The 12,207-nt window shown below is 35.4% G+C and overlaps 1 protein-coding gene and 1 long non-coding RNA gene across 3 annotated transcripts in view; both read right to left on the bottom strand.

The window, feature by feature from the left end:
- NEGR1 (neuronal growth regulator 1) overlaps positions 1-12,207 on the bottom strand; it is a 924,209-nt gene that overhangs the window by 425,709 nt on the left and 486,293 nt on the right. The gene's annotated exons all lie outside the window — the stretch shown is intronic.
- Positions 1,133-12,207, bottom strand: part of LOC108522697 (uncharacterized) — an 18,344-nt gene continuing 7,269 nt past the window's right edge. The window contains exons 2-3 of the long non-coding RNA XR_001883578.1: positions 5,210-5,426; positions 1,133-1,440 (exon numbers count right to left, since the gene is read on the bottom strand). This is a non-coding gene — a long non-coding RNA (uncharacterized LOC108522697). The remainder of the gene's footprint in view (positions 1,441-5,209; positions 5,427-12,207) is intronic.

The raw sequence follows: 12,207 nt of genomic DNA, 5'->3' as shown, positions 1-12,207 counted from the left end.
TTAGACGGAGTCTCGATCTGGAGTGCAGTGGTATGATCTTGGCTCACTGCAACCTCTGCCTCCCGGGTTCAAGCGATTTTTCTATCTCAGGCACCTGAGTAGCTAGGACAACAGGCGCCTGACACCACACCCGGCTAATTTTTTTTGTGTGTGTATTTTTAGTAGAGACGGGATTTCATGATATTGGCCAGGCTAGTCTTGAACTCCTGACCTTGTGATCCACCTGCCTCAGCCTCCAAAAGTGCTGGGATTACAGGCGTGAGCCACCGCGCCCAGCCTGGGATGTTTTATTAGCAACAATAAATAATAGGCCTACACCGTTTTATAAAAGATATCTACCAACAGTTAGAGAACTAATTTCGATGCTATATAGCCTACTCAAGAGAAGACTCAAGATACAAAATTTCTTAACAAAAATAAAAGGAGGAAAATATTGCCAATTCATTTCATGAAACTAACATAATGTGACATTAAATATAGGCAAGAACTGTACAAGAAAAGCAATTTCACTTATAAACACAGAAAATTTTTAATTGCAACATTGGATTCATCAAGTGAATCCAGTAATGTCTATAAAAATGTTGCCTAAGCAAGTGTTCTTATCCTAGGAATGAGGAAATTATTTAACAGCTTGTAAATTTAATACTTCAATTCAGATTTAAGGGGTGTGTGTGTGTGTGTGTGTGTGTGTGTATATATATATATATATATAATCATGTCAATAGACATAGAAAAAGCATTATATAAAATACTATAATTTATAACAAAAGTTGCAAGCTAGGGATAGTTTCTTTCAAAATATGACTAAAAAGATACAACAAAATTCACAATGCTCATTATCTGTAATTGTGAAATGTTAGGCATATTTCATTAAAACTGAAACAAGGTAAGGAAGTTCACTTTTTCTGTTTCACATTATAGTAGAGATCCTAATCAGTTCAGTAAGATTTAGAAATAAGTTAAAAGGATAAGTATTAAAAGCAAAGGTGTAAACAAGTCATTGCTAATAGATAACTTGTCTTTGTAGAATATTCAAGAGAAGATACGTACTGTTGGAGTTGATAGGACAATTCAACTGGATTACAGAAAATATGTTAACTCTTCCTCCCATAAATCTATAAATGTGATACAATTACATTAAATTCCATTTTATTTAGATAATTAACAAATTCAACCTTTTATTCATATTGAAGAGTAAAGGATCAAGAGTAGTCAAGAACAATCCTAACAAAGAAAAGTAAAAGAGAATAACTTATCCTTTCAAATTCTCAGTGCTAATTATAAAACCCCGGGAAAAAATACAGCCTAGAATAAAACTGGCACCCACAAGAAAACTCACAGCACTCACAGAACAGACACACACAGGTTTTGAATATGATAGCGGAGTATTACAAATCAGTGTAGAAAGATTCAGCCAACGGTGCTAGGCAATTGGCTATGCTTTGGGAAAAAAAAAAAAAATGAATTTGGACCTCATATCATATACATAAATAAGTTATGCATAGATTAAAAGTCCAAATATTAAAATCAAAATTTTTAAATATTTTAATTATATAGAATTACCTTATAGTATTGAAGTAGGAAAAAGAGTAAGACATAAAACACAAGCCAGATGAAAAAGACTGGTAAATGTGACTATCTTAAATGCAAACAGGCAAACTTTGGTATATGTGAGATACCATAAACTGATTTAAATAAAGCCACACTGCAGGAGATATTCCCACAGAATTTAAACAAAGATTAGTATTCTGAATATATAAATAATTTCAACAAGTCAAAATGTTAAAAAAAGATCTACTAATAGAAAAATGGATAAAGAATATGAATGCAAATTTCAAAAAAGGGGAAACTTTAATGGCCAATTATTTGAATTATTTGACAAGAAGTGTACCTTTACTTTTAGTCAGAAAAATTTAAATTAAAATGTCACAACTTGAAATTCATAATATTGGTGACATTTAAAAAATTAGGTAATACCAAGTTGATGAGAAAATGAAAAATCATTACTGAGAACAATATAAATCTGCAAATAATTTGAAAACAGCAAATAACACTGAAGATACACATATATCTCTACAATTTCACTTCTAAGTATTTGAATACCCTAGAGGAAATATTTAGAAATGAAATTGTAGAGATTTGAAAGTGTGGTCCTGAATCACTGGGGAGCTTTTTACAAATACAGATGCACTCAGATTAACTAAATAAAAAGATGCAACTTAACAAGATCTGTAGATAATTTATATCTACATTAAATTTGAGAAGCATTGCCCTGGACTAAAGCAGTGGTTCTCAATATTGAACGCACATTAGGACCACCTGAGATGTTCTCAAAATATATCAATTCATTGGCCCCACTGCTGAAAAAATAGAATTTCCATCTATACTGAAGAACTTCCCAAATGATCCATTTCATTGTTCATCCATGGAATCTCTGTACTAGAGAAAATCTCACATATGCACAAGGAAATACATGAAAGACTATGTAGTTTCCAAAAGCAAAATAAATCCTAATTGACTATGTGTTTATAAAATGTTAGTTGTATAATATAATCTTCAACTGCAGACATTCTCAAAATATATCAATTCATGGGCCCCACTCCTGAAAAAATAGAATTTCCATCTATACTGAAGAACTTCCCAAATGATCCATTTCATTGTTCAACCATGGAATCCCTGTACTAGAGAAAATCTCACATATGCACAAGGAAATACATGAAAGATTATGTAGTTTCCAAAAGCAAAAATCTGAACAAATCCTAATTGACCATGTGTTTATAAAATGTTAGGTTGTATAATATAATCTTCAACTGCAGACAAAATGAGTTTACTGGGTCCCTGTGTATCAATATCAACTATTCTGAAAATAAAATGCTGAGTGCAAAAGACAGTTGGGAAAGAATTGTGCAGTATGAAATTACGATACCATTTATGAAAATATACGTCAATTCTGTACTATTATTTAACAACTAAAAGTTCAATCCTTTCGGAAAGGAGCAGTGTTTTGTTTAAAATATACTGTGAAATGCAGAGCTGCTACAATTTAGACCAGGTTGAACTTTGGGGATCATTTCAAAGGCCTCATTTGGTCCCAAAGAAATAGTGCATTTCTGGGTGTACATGTAGGTCACAGATAAGCCAATCTTATGGTCATTAAAATCTAGCTTTTGCAGCAATGCTGATGCTAATGTTGCTCTCCTAACTGGATATTAACATAGTTCTATATTCTAATTTTTAACATTCAGCTGACCTGTATTCCCATCCAATCTCCTGCCGTCTCTACCACCACACATATTCATACGATTTTCCTTCCAAGCATACAGAAGTCCACTCTGTGTACTTTCCACTCCCATCTCAGGAGGCACTACAGAGCCTGGGTCATGTTTCAGCCATTGCAAGATGAGTCATCCTATTTACATACCTGGACTGGAAGAGTACAAGGTGCTTTTTAGAAAAAGATAGTCTGTTAACGTGCAGCACTATCATCAACTAGGTTTTTTGTGTGTGTAATTTTGGAGGTAGTGATAGACAAAGTCATTTCTCTCTTTAGGAAAAAGAACTCAGAAACAGGTTTTGATTTTGTGCATTTTCATTAAATTCAAATAATCTAGAAAATTGAGTGAGCTCAAAAGCTACAAGAAAGGCTCAAGCAAGCTGGATGCGGCATAGCTTGTGGTGACCAAGATTTTTTTGTTGTTGTTATTTTGTTTTTGTTTTCTTCACAGTGAAGAATGACTTACAATTAAGTGAAATAATTTTCAAAGTGAATTCTGCAGCAAAACTCCTTCTTAATTTTATCCAACGGAAAGTTTACAAATGCCTATCATCTACAGGTATTATGTTCCCTTAAGGCAGGAGTCATACTTCTTTACAATCTCTTTAGAGAGCCAGGGGTATAGAAGTACAAAAAGACATCACAAAAGAGGGAGGTAAATTGCTTAGTACCAAATAAGGGGATAAAAATTCACTTCTGGAGGTGTCAAGAGAAGCAATTTGGCCTACAGTGCTCAGAAAGACTTTTTAAAAGTTTTAAGTTTTATATAGGGGCCTGATAAAGATTACTAGGGACTTAACGGTAGGAACTATGGGTTGGTCATTTTTACAGCACATACTTACATAACTGAAGCTCATTAAATATTTGCAGATGGTGAGAGACAGGATTTGTATCATTAAAGAGGAGAAGAACTTCAGACAAGCCAGTATTGCTTGCAGAAAGACAGATGGGAATGCCAAAGGAGAGCAGGAAATATTTCTTGAATACTTAATATGTGTGAAACACTGTGCTACATACTTCATATCCATTACCTCATTTAGCAGTGCTTCGCAGTACCACACAGTCATGCTATGAATTAGGAATTATTAACCTAATTCTAAGAGAAGAAAAATCCGAGACCAAACCGACCATAAGCGGCAAGACTGGATCTCAACCCAATACTATTTTTCCCTAAATCTTATAGTTGGTATATTAAACATGCTGCCTGCTCACAAGGATCTAAGCTATTGAGTCATGGTAAGAAGATTCAAAATGAAAATATCCAATATGAAATCCAAGGCCATGAAATTTGGATTTAGGCTGCTTTGAAACTCTGGTGCTTACTGTTTGTTTGACATTGAACAAACGACTTAAATTTTATGATCCTCTATTTCCTTCTGTAAAATTTGGATAGTTAGAGAAAATACATCATAGTGATTTGGAGGAGAGTGTATAAGGTGATAAGTATACAGAAATAGCACATTACCTGACATAAATTATGTACTTGATAAATGTGTGCTTTATAGAACTAACATTAAATGCTGTTGGATTGAAGAACTTAAGCAGTCTTTCCTGTTTTCTTTTTTTAAGTTTCAGAATGGTTCTGAATAATATATACATTTCTCTTAATTTATTTAGTTGTCTTTGTTTCCTTCTAAATAATATTCTCTGAGCACTGACTCCTTTTCTATGGTTAGGTAGACTGCATCATTAACTTAGTCACAAATTCTCTATTTCTGCAGATCATTTTTATTGAATATCTTTAGAAAAAACCAACAGAGCTTATATTGTTTAACCTGCATCACTGTAGTATCTAGTTGCAGAAGGTACTCAAGCATAAAATTTGTATGTTTTTATCAGAGGTATCATTCCTTGTCATTAAAAACGTTTATGAGTCTTTAACATTGGCCAATAGATGGCTGATATTAAAGGACACAAAGAGCCAAATATTCTCACCCTTCCAGACCAGATACTCTCTCCTCATACAAGACGAACAGAGCATAGCCAGGTGAGAGAACGTGCTGTAGAGAGCCAGCTATCCTGAAGCTATGACTGGCTTTTTGAGAGTATCACTGATCCAGACCTTTTAGAGAGTAATATCAGACTTGATGAAGCAGAGAGTCCCTACATTTATCCTAAAGACAAACAGCAACTGAAAAAATACAGAAAAAATCTTCAAGAGAAAGTTCACAGTGAATATCCCCTTAAATGATAAATAAAAGATACAGAGGCTAAATTTTAAAAAATGACTAAAGAAAGTATACAAAAAAGAAAAGTGACAAAGCTAAGACATTAGGTGAAAGTAAAAAGTACAATTGCATGTAATAAAAGAACAGGATAAATAATAACTAGCATTAATTATATCTTCATTATGTACCAAGAACTATTCTAAGTACTTATACATATTAAAGAATTACATCTTCACAATATTTATGTGAAACATTTTCACTCCTATTTTGCTGATGGGAAGACCAAGGCAAACTCATTAACTTGCTCAGATCACTTAATTGTTAACTAGAGATCTAGGATTCAAACTGAGCTGATCTGAGTCTGAAATCTAATATTCTTTTCCTCCAAGGCTCTACAGGCAGAAAACAAAAACAGTTGAGCTTTATAAGACAAATCTTGGATTGAAGAGGAACATATTGCGTGGAGAAACCTTAGCTTCTCACAGCTGAGGAAGAGTGTTGATACCTTACTTACCCTCATAATCCCTTTAATCCCCTATTTTGTGAGTGCACCTATGAATGCATTCAAAGACTGGGTGTAAACAATTTATATAAGTAGCCAACACTACTATATGAAGACATTTACCACTCTGAATTATTAAAATTATATCCTCACGTATCTGCCTTATTAGACTGTGAGCCTTTTGAGGGTAGAGGAAAAGATCTTGTATTGAATGGTGTGCTCTTCTTTTTTGTTTTTTTTTTTTTTTTGTTATACTTTAAGTTCTGGGATACATGTGCAGAACGTGCAGATTTATTATATACGTATACATGTGCCATGGTGGTTTGCTGCACTCATCAACCCGTCATCTACGTTAGGTATTTCTCCTAATGCTATCCCTTCCCTAGCACTCCACCCCCCGACAGGCCCCGGTGTGTGATATTCCCCTCCCTGTGTCCATGTATTCTCATTGTTCAACTCCCACTCATGAGTGAGACTATATGGTGTTCGGTTTTCTGTCCTCGTATAGTTTGCAAGAATGATGGTTTCCAGCTTCATCCATGTCCTGCAAAGGACATGAACTCATCCTTTCTAATTAAATATAATTCCATGGTGCATATTGTGCCGGCATCTCTTATCCAGTCTTCATTGATGGGCATTTGGTGTTGGTCCAAGTCCTTGCTAGGTGTGAACAGTGCCAGGCAGTAAACATAAGGTGAGCATCGTGTCTTTGGTAGAATGATTTATAATGCTTGGATGTACCCGTAATGGGTTCCTGGATCAAATCGGTATTTGGTTCTAACCTTGAAGAAAATCGCCACAGCTGTCTTCTCACAATGGTTTGAAATACCTCACACTCACACCAACAGTGTAATAAGTGTTCCTATATTTCTCCATATCCTCTCCAGCATCTGTTGTTTCCTATTTATTTATTTATTTATTTATTTATTTATTTATTTATTTATTTGAGAGAGACTCTCACTCAGTCGCCCAGGCTGGAGTGCAGTGACACGATCTCGGCTCACTGCAAGTTCCGCCTCCTGGGTTCACGTCATTCTCCTGCCTCAGGCTCCCGAGTAGCTGGGACTACACGCGCCCACCACTCCTGGTTAATTTTTTGCATGTTTTTAGTACAGCGGGGTTTCACCGTGTTAGTCAGGATGGTCTCGATCTCCTGACCTCGTGATCCGCCCGCCTCGGCCTCCCAAAGTGCTGGGATTACAGGCGTGGGCCACCGCGCCCAGCCACAGAAGCTCTTTAGTTTAATTAGATCCCATTTGTCAGTTTTGGCTTTTGTTGTCATTGCTTTTGGTGTTTTGATCATGAAGGCTTTGCCCATGCGTATGTGCTGCATGGTATTGCCTAGGTTTTTTTCTAGGGTTTGTATGGTTTTAGTTCTTAAGTTTATTATTTGCAGAACGTCTGACATACTGTAAGTGCTCAAAAATCCTAGTTTGACACTCTCTCCATCCCTCTTCCTTATCCCTGTAACATACGGTTCATGTCCTCATATTCCACTTTCAATCAAAATTATTTGTTTTCTTTCTACATGGTAGCCTCTGTGCACTTATGCTTTGCCTTCCTCTTTATTAAGAGAGGCCTCTGTTCCCATCCAGCCTCATGCCTTCACTTGAACACTAAGCCCATTCACTTTAACTACTCAAGAGCTTCATTTCACTACTCCTCCCATTCTCTCCCACATCATCCAGTGTTTCACCTTTATTAGATCATTCCCATAGCATGTGTTATAGTTCCTCAATCTTTAATAAAAAATAATCAGAAACAGAAAAACAACAAAAGACTTCTTGAGAAATCTTTTCTGTTTACTGCCTCATTTTACAATGAAATGCCTCAAAATAGTGTTTGTAGTCATCATATAATTTTCTCTTGATTTCTTTCTAATTACACTTTCACCACTACTACTTCCTGCAACTACCTTCTTTCCTACCATCCCACAATGAAGCACATTACTTAACCCAGTGACTGGTTCTCAGCTCTCATCTTACTTAGTGTATTACTCAACGTTTAGAGTAATTGATCACTTTGTTCCCCTTGAAACATTTTCTCCGCTTCTCTGGACATCACACTCTCCTGGTTTTCTACTAACCTTTACTGGCCTCTCTTTGCCAGTCAGCTCTGATGGTTTTTTCCCCTTGTCTCCCTAGTCTCCTGATGTTAGAGCATCTCAAGCATAGATTGTTGGACCTCCTTTTATCTACATTACTGCTTTAGTGAGTCCATCACATTTTATGGTCTGAAATACCAACTAAAAAGTCAACAACTCTTCCCTGAATTGTAGACACAGATCTCCCTCATTTCTTTTCTTTGGGTTCAAGATTAGATGTACAATTCCCTGCTCAGTATCTTCACATGGTTGTCTGGTACATATCTCAACATGTCTAATGAAAACTCTTGTTATTTCCACTTAAGCTATCTATCATGTCAGCTTTTCTTATCTCAGTTAATCATAACTAGTTTTTCCAATTTGCTCAAACCAAAATCCTTGAAATCACCCTCGGTTTCCCTCTTATTCTCACACTCCACATCTATTATCAGAAAATCTATTTGCCTCTAACTTTAGAGCCTCCCAACTTCTCCTGCTGTTGTCCATGTCCCAGGCAATCAGTTCTCAACACAGAAGTCACAGTAATTCTCATAAAATAAATCAGATTGCATTGCTTTTCTGCCCAAACACTCCAATAGTTTCTTATCTGTTATGTACTGCATTCTGTTGTTAGCAGAAATAAGGACATTAAAGGTGATTCTGATGAGGGTTCTGAAAGAAAAAAGGGAAGACAGTAGTGCAAGCTATCATTATTTTAGAAAACATATATATCATTAACATAATGTTAGTAGAAATATGAACACTAAAGACGCTCTGGTAGGGTCTCAGATGAAAATGAGGAACATGTTATCAGAGACTGAAAGAAACACGGTCCATGCTACGGAGTGGTAAAAACTTGGCTGAATTGTGTTCTAGTGTTTTGTGGAAGGTAGAACTTAAAAACAATAAACTTAGATATTTAGCTGAAAAGATTGCTAAGCAAAATGTTGAAGGTACAGCTTGGATTCTCCTTACTGCTTATGATAAAATGAGAAAGGAGAGAAATAAACAGAAGAAGAAATTATTAACAGAAAAAAAAAAAAACAGAACTTAAAGATTTAGAGAATTATCAGTTTACACATACTGCAAAAAAATGAGAAAGTGTGTTCTGGAAGGGACAACAAAGGTATGGCTAAACAAGTACTCCATAAAGAGATTGCCCCTGGATTTAATCAGCTGTCTCTCCAGTACCCAGCACAGGAAAATAGACTATTCATATGTGAACATGCTTCATCCTTCAAAAAAAGAAAGCATGACCTTGAAGGTAATTCAGACATCATCGGAGCTCCCACTTGCACCACAGGCCCACGGCATACATACCCAGGAAGCAAGACTGTTTACTTCTCAGAGAGGGTGGGGCCACCTTCTAGATTTCAGTAGCCAAACTGCGCCTTAAAGAGTCATGGGGGCAGGATAATGCTTAAGGCTATGGAAGTGATGCTGCTGCCTTGTTCGGCCTGGAGAGCAGAGCATCTGGCCAAAGAGGAGTATTCTTAAGCCTTAAGATCTAATAAAATGCCTTGATAGGTTTTAGAATGGCTTAGGACTCATCATGTCTTTCTTCTTTCTGATTTCTCTCTCTCAGAATGGGAATGTTTATCTTATTCCGAATCCACTGTTGTAATTTTAACACACATAACTAGTCTTGTTTCACAGGCTCATAGCTGGCAAGGAACTTTGCCTCAGGATGAGGCATACCTCTTGACTCACCTATATTCTATTTAGATGATATTTAGATGAAACTTTGGACTTGAAATTTATGCCCAAATGGGTTAAGACTTTTGGTGCTGTTAGCATGGGGTGAATATATTGCAAGTGAGGACATGAATTTGGGGAAGTGGGACAGAGGTAAGAATTTTGTGGGCCAAATTGTGTTCCCCTAAATTTATATGTTGAAATCCTAACCTCCAATGTGACTTTGAGGGTTTGTAGACAGGGCCTTTAAGGAGGTAACTCACGTTAAATGAGGTCTTCATGGCTGGCCCGTAATCTAATGTGACTGATGTCCTTATAATAAGAGGCAGAGACATCAGACCTCTCTTTCTTTCTGCATACACACGGAAAAATGGCCATGTAAGGACACAACCAGAATGTGGCTATATATGAGTCAGGAAGAAAGATACCACCAGAAACCATCCCTGATAGCACCTTGATCATGAAGTTTCATAAAAATAAATATATTTTGCTAAGTCGCTCAGTCTTTGGTATTCTGTTATGGCAGCTCAAGCAGAATAACATACCGTCACACTCAGAGCCAGCGGTATAGTCTGTCCAATGGCTGACAGTGGCCTTCCTCTCTACATCCTGTTGCTTTTCCAATATAATCTATTACTATTTTTCTACCAGCTCCATTGGTTCCTTACTCTCTGGCATTCCCATGGCTCAGGGGCTATAACTTGCAGTTCCATTTATCTGGACTCTCCCTTCAGATATATGCATAGCTTTTTCCCTGTACTTCTTTTAATTCTTTGTCCAAATATAACCTTGTCAAAAATGATTTCCTTGAACATTCTGTTTACAAATTTTACCTTCCTACCTTCCTTGATAAAAAAAAGTCTTCATGGAACGTGCCACCTTCTGACATATTACATAAATTACTTACATATTTTGTTTCTTGTCCCTTCTTACTAAAATCAAAGTTCCTTGAATAGAAATTTTTGTCGATCTTGGTCACTGTTCACTTCAGTGCCTAGAATAGATTCTGTCAGATAATAAATGTTTAATAAGCATTTGGTAAATTAATGGAAATGTATTTATATTTTCTTCTCTGCTAGTCAAAGAATAATGACCTTCATATTTGTACTTCTAAGGCCTATATGGTAAATATAAAATATTTAATACTTTCATTAAATATTTTTATTAAATATGAATAGAATAATAACAAAATAATAAATCAAGGTTGATAACAGGGAGAGGAATCAGGGGTCTAGTATACAACCCTACTATTTCTTTCATTTCTGACATTTATATAAAGTTGTTATTCTGTGTAATATTTGGAGATAATTGCTAGGAATATGACATTTATCTTAGGCTGTGTTTGTTTTTTCATGTGTTATAAACTTGATAATAAACAGCAATAACAGGTCCTGTTGCCAAGCTTGCCAACTAATGTGAATGTTGCAAGGTGAATTAATTAGTAAGAACAGATGTCATGCATGCAATACAGTTCTAAGAGATCCGCTGGCCATGGTCCAGTAGCTGGCCTCTAAGTACAGACTGCATACATAGACACCATCCAGTTTAGGTTCACATGTGGAATCACCGAGATGTCTTTGCACTGTTTTTGAATATCACTTTCAAGGATAATAACACACCAACATAATTTTTGAGATAATTGGAATGTTGTATTCAGCTAGGTATTGCAAGCTCATTACAGTTTGCAAACAATATTTACAGTTTCTCATATTTCTTTTGTCAAATGCTTAACTACTTGCCTGCTGTAATGTATAATAGGCAAAGAACTGAAATGCAAGTGCACCTGGTTTATTTTAATAGCAAATTTTTATTCATGTTCTCAGTAATAGGCATAGGAAAAGTAAACAGAAATTAAGTGGTTAATGAAAAAATAATGACTATGGAAAATTTGCTTTTGCGAACTGCTTAAGTTCTCATTATCCAAATAAAAATGATTGAAAATAGTCTCAAAATGAAGTAAGGATTTCAATCTATTACCTTTCTTAACATCTGCCACACGTTTACCAAGAAATTCCCATTATTATTTCTAAAATTAAGCAATATCTAACTCAAGAATCTGAATATTGCAGTGGGCAATAAATGCAAAGTGTATTATGAAAACCATGTCACAATAAACAAAACCTCTGCTTTTTCCATTGGACAGGTTAGTTCCCTGGCCAATACCTTTTTAATCAACTGTTGATTTGGTCTGACCATGAAGATATATTAAAGTTATATTAACATTTTAAGAAAATATACTACAAAATATTACAAAATCTAGCTCCTGAAGTTAAGCACCATTTGAATTTTTAAAATTATCTTAAAGTTCTGTCTTTCATACTGTAGTTGAAATCCTTGTAAAGCCCTATGATAACAAAGATTTTTAATACTGTAGTATAAAAAAGTATCAAATGAGTGTGTAGGTCTATAAAAAGTAAGAAATAATTTCAACTCAAAATCCTTTTGAAAATTCCTCCTACCCACCATTGTAAAAAAAAAAAAAAAA

This window comes from Rhinopithecus bieti, unplaced genomic scaffold (genome assembly GCF_001698545.2).
Source record: "Rhinopithecus bieti isolate Rb0 unplaced genomic scaffold, ASM169854v2 scaffold_66718, whole genome shotgun sequence".
Taxonomy (NCBI): domain Eukaryota; kingdom Metazoa; phylum Chordata; class Mammalia; order Primates; family Cercopithecidae; genus Rhinopithecus; species Rhinopithecus bieti.
This window is presented reverse-complemented; position numbering and strand designations above follow the sequence as displayed.